The following is an 8,157-nucleotide window of genomic DNA, read 5'->3' on the forward strand; positions in this document are numbered from 1 at the left end:
GAAATCAGTCAATTTAAATAAATTCATTACACCCAAATCTATGGATTTCACATGACTGGGACTATAGATATGCATCTGTTGGTCACAGATACCTTAAAAGAAGGTAGGGGTGTGGATCAGAAAACCAGTCAGTATCTGGTGTGACCACCATTTGTCTCATGCAGCGCGACACATTTCCTTCGCATAGAGTTGATCAGGCTGTTGATTTTGGCCTGTGGAATGTTGTCCCACTCCTCTTCAATGGCTGTGCGAAGTTGCTGGATATTGGCGGGAACTGGAACATGCTGTCATACACGTCGATCAAGAGTATCCCAAACATGCTCAATCGGGGACATGTCTGGTGAGTATGTAGGCCATGGAAGAACTGGGACATTTTCAGCTTCCAGGAATTGTGTACAGATTATTGTGACATGGGGCCGTGTATTATCATGCTGAAACACGAGGCGATGGCTATGGATGAATGGCACTACAATGTGCCTCAGGATCTCGTCAGGGTATCTCTGTGCATTCAAATTGCCATCGATAAAATGCAATTGTGTACATTGTCTGTAGCTTATGCCTACCCATACCATAACCCCACCGCCACCATGGGTCTCTCTGTTTACAACGTTGACATCAGCAAACCGCTCGCCCACACGACGCCATACACAATGTCTGCCATCTGCCTGGTACAGTTGAAACCTGTTACAAATGAGAGGATTACTAGAAGGAATAGCCACATGTCCTTGTATGGGTATACTAGTGAGAGCATCACAGGATCCCAGTACAGAGATACAGTATTAAACAGAGACATTGTTTAACTCAAAGCAACACACACACACACACACAAACAAGCAGAAAGGATAGCCAGAGGGTGTTATCATACTGGGAGGACCGGAGGAGACGAGGATGCGAAATGGAGAGATGTGAGTCGCTCCTAAGTGGGTGTTGTTGGGGAGTGGTAGGGGAGGAGTAGGGGTACAGTGACATGGATGGCGAGATGAGGTACATCATACGAGGTTATGTGAGGGAGAGGGACATATAGTTTTCACCCCAGACGTTCCAGTCTTCCTTCTAAAGGATACATCACCTGTTACAGATGAGAGTAAACTGATCCATACCCACCATAAATCTTCAGGTCCAGTGCTTTTCCCATAATTCTCAGCAATGACTCAGCAGATCAAGTATTATTCAATTCCCGTGAAATCGATTCCATTGGTTAACAGCATCATCTGTTTATTTCTCCCCTTGGTTCATAGGAAAGGCAAAAGAAAGATTGAAATTACACAATTGTGTATTTCACAATTGCAGCCCCTCAAGAGACGAAAACAGGAACACTGTTTTGGACTGAACAAACTGGAACAAACATCAATCATTAGAATTAAATTGAGTCAAGCAAAAACCAATTTCATCGAAATATGATATTTTCTTGTTGCATAAATAAAGGCTGAGACAAAACAAACATCCATACATTTGCAGTGATGTCATGTAAACACTATGAACGTAGACACATAATAGTCTGGGGTGGACAATACTACGGGAAAGGGGATACCTAATCAGTTGATCAACTGAATGCATTCAGCCGAAATGTATCTTCTGCATTTAAACTTAACCCAACCCCTCTGTATCAGCGCGGTATGGGAGGATGCCTTAATCAACGTCATCGGTGCATTTGTTGGGAGTAAACTGCCTTGCTCAAGGGCAGAACATCAGATTTTTCCACCTTTCCAGCTCAGAGATATGAAGCAGCGACTTTTTGGTTACTGGCCCAACACTCAACCGCTAGGCTACCTGCCGCCACAGTACTGTCTGTTGAAACCAAATCCTATCCTCTCGTAACAATAGACCCCTTTCTGTGTTTGCAAACATTGCCGCATGAGGGCGATGCGCGCAAGTTGGTGACAGAACAAGGGGGAGTTCTTATAGAACGCCAGCAAAATCATCCTCTATTTACATGTTGCTTATGAGTGCATTTCACACTACTTTTGGATTATAATTTTATTTGAAGGCTCGTATGAATGTCCTGCTTAATATAATGTGTGTCATCATCGCAAATCAACTGCATTATACTTAAAAAAACACTTAAACTTCAACCAGTAAGATGGCTCTTTGGCTAGCTTTTGCTACAGCCTATATCAAAGAGCGTTAGCATTCTAGCTAACAACTGCTGCATCACTGGGTGATCTGAAAAGTCATAGTCAATCAATCAATAATATAATAATACTTTTAGCAAAAAAATTTTTTTTTAATTCACAATCTGTAGAAGCAATGAGAATAGAAAGGTTCAGAACTTTTGTAAAACATCACAGTACGGTTGAAATATATATGGCAAATAGGAATCCTATATGGATGGTGTTAAGAGATAGATGGGAGGTATTGAATAGAGTTGAAGGATGGGACTAATAACAAATAACAACAAATAATAACAAAGATAGCTAATAATGTAAGCATACTGTGTCCATAATAAGTATATAGGTTGTATGTTGGGAGCTTTTGGGAAAGAGCACAGTTAGAAAGATATGGCATATAGAAGCAAACCGGATGGACATCATGAAAATGATCGGAGAGGTTGTGAGTAGAAGAAGTTCAGGAGCAAAAAATTAATAATATAATTATTGTAAAATTAACTCTGTCCATAAGGTGTAGATAGTAAGTATAGACCGGAAGTAGAGGCCTGGGCATTGTTGTTCACTAATTTACTCCAAGTAGGGAAAGGATGGTGGGGTTGAAAAGTAATAAAGGGGAATATATATATAAAAATAAAAAATAAATAAAAAAAACATGGGGGATTGGAAGTGATGCAGACAATTACATTGATAGAAGATACAATCTATCTGCAATATTAAGCTGATCCATTCCCCCCCCCCCAAAAAAAAAAAAAAAAAAAAAGAACAACTGCGGAATCCAAAATAGTTATTTTGCAAAGATCACAACCAAATATAATATTAGCGACTGTTCAAGCAACAATCAAAAGATAATTGTAAGCGTATGAGAACCCAAAAATGTATTTTGCTTAGAAGTAAAAAAAAAAAAAAGTACATCTAGTGGGGAAGGGAGCAACAGTCATCAAATTGTTAAAAGGTTTTAAAAACAATTATAATAAATGCAACAGTTGCACAATGGATGAAGATACTCCAAACTTTTGTTGTTGTTTTTTACATCAGATATTGACTGAATTATAGCACATAAAACATTTTACTGGCACTGACAAATAATTAATGGAGTTCTGGGATTTTTGTGGGAATTCAGGTATTCAATTTATTGTAAAATGTCACTTTATTTCTTAGAATGCACTATATACAGTGGGGTCTGAAATTATTGACACCCTTTATAAAGGAGCAATAATGACCGTATAAAATAAATAATTCAAATACTGAGCTATATTGTATGTTCAAATTTTCTGGGAAATTATATGATTTTATACTAAAATCTCAAAAAGTTAGTGGTCAAAATTATTGACAACCCTAAAGATTCTTATAAATAAAGTAATCAAAAGTTTAGAATTTGGTCCCATATTCCTGGCACAGAATGACTAAATCAAGCTTGTGACTCTACAAACTTGTTGGATGCATTTGCAGTTTTTTTTGTGTGTGTTTCAGATCATTTTGTGCCCAATAGAAAGTAATGGTAAATAATGTATTGTGTCATTCTGGAGTCACTTTTATTATAAATAAGAATAGAATATGTTTCTAAACATATTCATATGGACGCTACCATGATTACGGATAATCCTGAATGAATCGTGAATAATAATAAGTTACAGAGGGTCAAAGATCATACTCAAGACATGCTAAACTCTCACCATTACCAACAACATGGGAGGTTAGCATGTCTCTCATTGAATGACAACAAACACTTAATTGAAGAATCCTGTCCATAGTTCCCATTCCTACTAGGAGTAGTTCTGTTGACCAATCACAGACGAAAGGGCGTAGACTTTGGCTACTGAACTTCGACTTGCCTCAAGAAAAAAAATGGGGTGCACAAACAGCCAAAAAAAAACCTGCCGAAGACCAAAACAACCAAAACCGTCACAACACTTTGTCATAGTATATCCGCAAACTATTTCCACTGGGAAGCATATGGTAAGCTTAAAGCTGCAATATGTAACTTTTTGGGCGACCCAACCAAATTCATATAGAAATATGTTATAGATCTGTCATTCTCATTGAAAGCAAGTCTAAGAAGCAGTAGATCTGTTCTATGTGCGCTATTTCTATGCTTCCCGTTCTTAAGCTTTAAGTGTTTTACTTTTGGTTTTGTACACTAGCTTCAAACAGCTGAAAATACAATGTTTTTGGTTATGAAAAATATATTTCACAACGGTTTAGATCAGTGCCGTTTAAGATGAGGGAGGATGATACATTTTTTTATGAACATGGCCTTATTTCTTTTACAGCATATTGGACGACTGTCATTCATATTCCATTCACCCAGCTCAATGTAACATCAATAGGTTTAGGCTACTACATGATACTCTAATTTTCCCTGTACCCATCATGAGGTTGCTACAACCTAGCCTATGAATGAAAGTTTACAACATAGGTGCACAGGTCCAGAGGATTTTGAATAATCCCAGTTTTGTTCCGTTTGCTTCCATTTAAGAAACGTTTTTCAACAGAATTGGTGCAATGAATACACCCCTGATCAGACGCAAACACAGTTCACTTTCATAGCAGCCACATACAAACAGCTCGTTGTATATATAATTCCTTCTCGCATCTATCTACTATGTGCTCTCCTCCTCTCACCTTTCCCTTCGCTTGTGGACTTCAGTGCACAACACATCAGCTGTCTGTGACCAGGCGAAAAAACCTTTCCAAGTCAAACCTTCATATCATGACCGCTAACCACTACCCACTGTCACGTCATAGTCAACATAGCTACTAGAACTAATGCATTAGTAAACCCGCTACAATCATGCATACAGTCAGCAGCAAGCAGTTTAGCAGTGACACCGGCGTGCCCCGGTGGTAATACATTTATTAAATCAAAAGCTTACCTTGACTTGGAAGAGTTCCAGTGTTGGATAGCCATAGCCAGCTAGCTAACATAGCATCCCTCTCTGTTTGAGCCGGGTGTTTGTGTAGCCTAAACTAGCTAGCTGCATTTGATGCTAGCTAAGTAAGTGAAAGTGAAAAGATATATACTATCTCTCTCTCTCTCTCGCTTCTCCTTAATGTTGGAAGAAATTAATTTGTTCAAAACTGTTCAACTATTGTCTTTGTCTCACTTTGAGTCAACTACTCACCACATTTTATGCAGTGCACTGCTAGCTAGCTGTAGCTTATGCTTTCAGTACTAGATTCATTCTCTTATCCTTTGATTGGGTGGACAACATGTCAGTTCATGCTGCAAGAGATCTGATAGGTTGGAGGACCTCCTCAGGAAGTTGTCATAATTACTGGTAGGGGGTGAGAACCATGAGCCTCCTAGGTTTTGTATTGAAATCAATGTACCCAGAGGAGGACAGAAGCTAGCTGTCCTCCGGCTACACCATGGTGCTACTCTACAGAGTGCTGCTGATGCTACTGTAGACCTACATTGAAAACAGTGTGTTTTAATCAATTATTTGGGGATGTGAATATATTTAGTATAGTTTTATCTAAAAAGTATAACTTTTCTAATGTTTCACTATTTTTATTTCTATGAAATTCACTGAGGTGGATGGTCCTCCCATTTCTCCCTGAGGTGCCTCCACTGGTTTAGATGATACAATGGTTCTCTACACTATACTTGCTTGTTTTGTCACATAAACTGAAATTAGGCTAACTATTCTAATTTTAGCAACCAGGAAATGGCGGAGCGATTTCTGCAAAGTGCATCTTTAAGTCATGCCAAAGGGTTAGTTGAGCCAGAGTCATGTGTAACTGCATATGTGGAGTGTGTCTGAAAGTGGTGTCTGAAAGTGGGTGTATCGAAACCTAACAGCTAATTTGGAAGATTGGTTGCCACTCAAGACCGTTTTGCGTGGCTGCATGCTGCTTCCGTGTAGCATTTTAGCTAAACCTTAACCTTCACCCTTTTCCTAACCTTAACCTCATTCTCATAACCTGCTAGGTTAGTTCTCCTAACCTGCCACATTTTTCCCACTCCTATAGCTACTTCTTCTAGCTGTGGAAGAGCTTATTGCGTTGTTGCCATAGACATATAATCCATAGAAGGGTTTTGGAACCTCTAACGCTGGCAATTTGTACGACGTCGACCACGAAGATTCCATCTGCTAGCCCCGGCCCGCAAGCACACGCTAGCCGTGGCCTCTTGCTCGCTAGTGCTTTAGCAGCCCCCGAACTACCTCCGAACTATCCTATTGCTGTTCACCGGACCTTATGATAACTCAGCTATACAGCTGATGCCTGCTGGACTGTTCCTTTTTACGGTACCGCATCCTGTTTATGTTTAGCCTCAGCCCAAACTGTGTCGCCATTACCAGCTGTTGTCTTAAATCTCTCAAATTACACCTGTGATTGCTTTATGCCTCTCTGCCATGTCAATATGGTTTGCTTATTGCTGTTTCGGTTATTTCTTATTGTACTATTTCAATGTAGATCCCCCAGCCCAGCTAAACCTGCCTTAGATAGCTCCTTTGTCCCACCCCCCATACACGCGGAGACCGACTCAATCTGTGCCTCCAGTGATGCTATCTCTTTCATTGTTACCCAACGCTTAGGTTTACCTCCACTTTACTCATATCCTTCCATATCCTTGTCTGTACATAATGCCCTGAATCTTTTCTACAACGCCTGGAAATCTGCCCCATTTATTCTATGTACCCAACACACTAGAAGACCAGTTCTTAAAGCCTTTAGCCGTATCCTTATTCTAGTCCTCCTCTGTTCCTCTGGTGATGTAGAGGCTAACCCAGGCCCTGCAGCCCTCAGTATCACTCCTACGCCCCAGGCGCTATCATTTGTTGACTTCTGTAACCGTAAAAACCTTGGTTTCTTGCATGTTAATATCAGAAGTCTCCTTCCTAAGTTTGAGTTATTCACTGTGTTAGCACACTCCGCCAACCCTGATGTTCTAGCAGTGTCTGAATCCTGGCTTAGGAAGGCCACAAAAAAATCTGAAATTTCCATCCCCAACTATAACATTTCCCGTCTAGATAGAACTGCCAAAGGGGGTGGAGTTGCAATCTACTGTAGAGATAGCCTGCAGAGCTCTATCATACTATCCAGGTCTGTGCCCAAACAGTTTGTGCTTCTACTTCTAAAAATCCACCTTTCCAGAAATAAGTCTCTCACTGTTGCCGCTTGCTACAGACCCCCCTCAGTCCCCAGCTGTGCCCTGGACACCATATGTGAATTGATTGCCCCCCATTTATCCTCAGAGTTCGTACTGCTTGGTGACCTAAATTGGGATATGCTTAACACCCCGGCCATCCTACAATCCAAACTAGATGCCCTCAATCTCACACAAATTATCAACGAACCTACCAGGTACAACCCTAAATCCGTAAACATGGGTACCCTCATAGATATCATCCTGACTAACTTACCCTCTAAATACACCTCCGCTGTCTTCAACCAGGATCTCAGCGATCACTGCCTTATTGCCTGCGTCCGTAACGGGTCCGCGGTCAAACGACCACCCCTCATCACTGTCAAACGCTCCCTAAAACACTTTAGCGAGCAGGCCTTCCTAATTGACCTGGCCCAGGTATCCTGGATGGATATAGATCTCATTCCGTCAGTAGAGGATGCCTGGTTGTTCTTTAAAAGTAATTTCCTCACAATCTTAAATAAACATGCCCCATTCAAAAAATACAGAACTAAGAACAGATATAGCCCCTGGTTCTCCTCAGACTTGACTGCCCTTGACCAGCACAAAAACATCCTGTGGCGTACTGCATTAGCATCAAATAGCCCCCGCGATATGCAACTTTTCATGGAAGTTAGGAACCAATATACACAAGCAGTCAGGAAAGCAAAGGCTAACTTTTTCAAACAGAAATGTGCATCCTGTAGCACTAACTCCAAAAAGTTTTGGGACACTGTAAAGTCCATGGAGAATAAGAGCACTTCCTCCCAGCTGCCCACTGCACTGAGGCTAGGAAACACTATCACCACCGATAAATCTACAATAATCGATAATAGACAGTACTGTGCAGCCGTCTTCATCGACCTGGCCAAGGCTTTCGACTCTGTCAACCACCGCATTCTTATTGGCAGACTAAAT

Source organism: Coregonus clupeaformis, chromosome 9 (genome assembly GCF_020615455.1).
Source record: "Coregonus clupeaformis isolate EN_2021a chromosome 9, ASM2061545v1, whole genome shotgun sequence".
NCBI classification, from domain to species: Eukaryota; Metazoa; Chordata; class Actinopteri; order Salmoniformes; family Salmonidae; genus Coregonus; species Coregonus clupeaformis.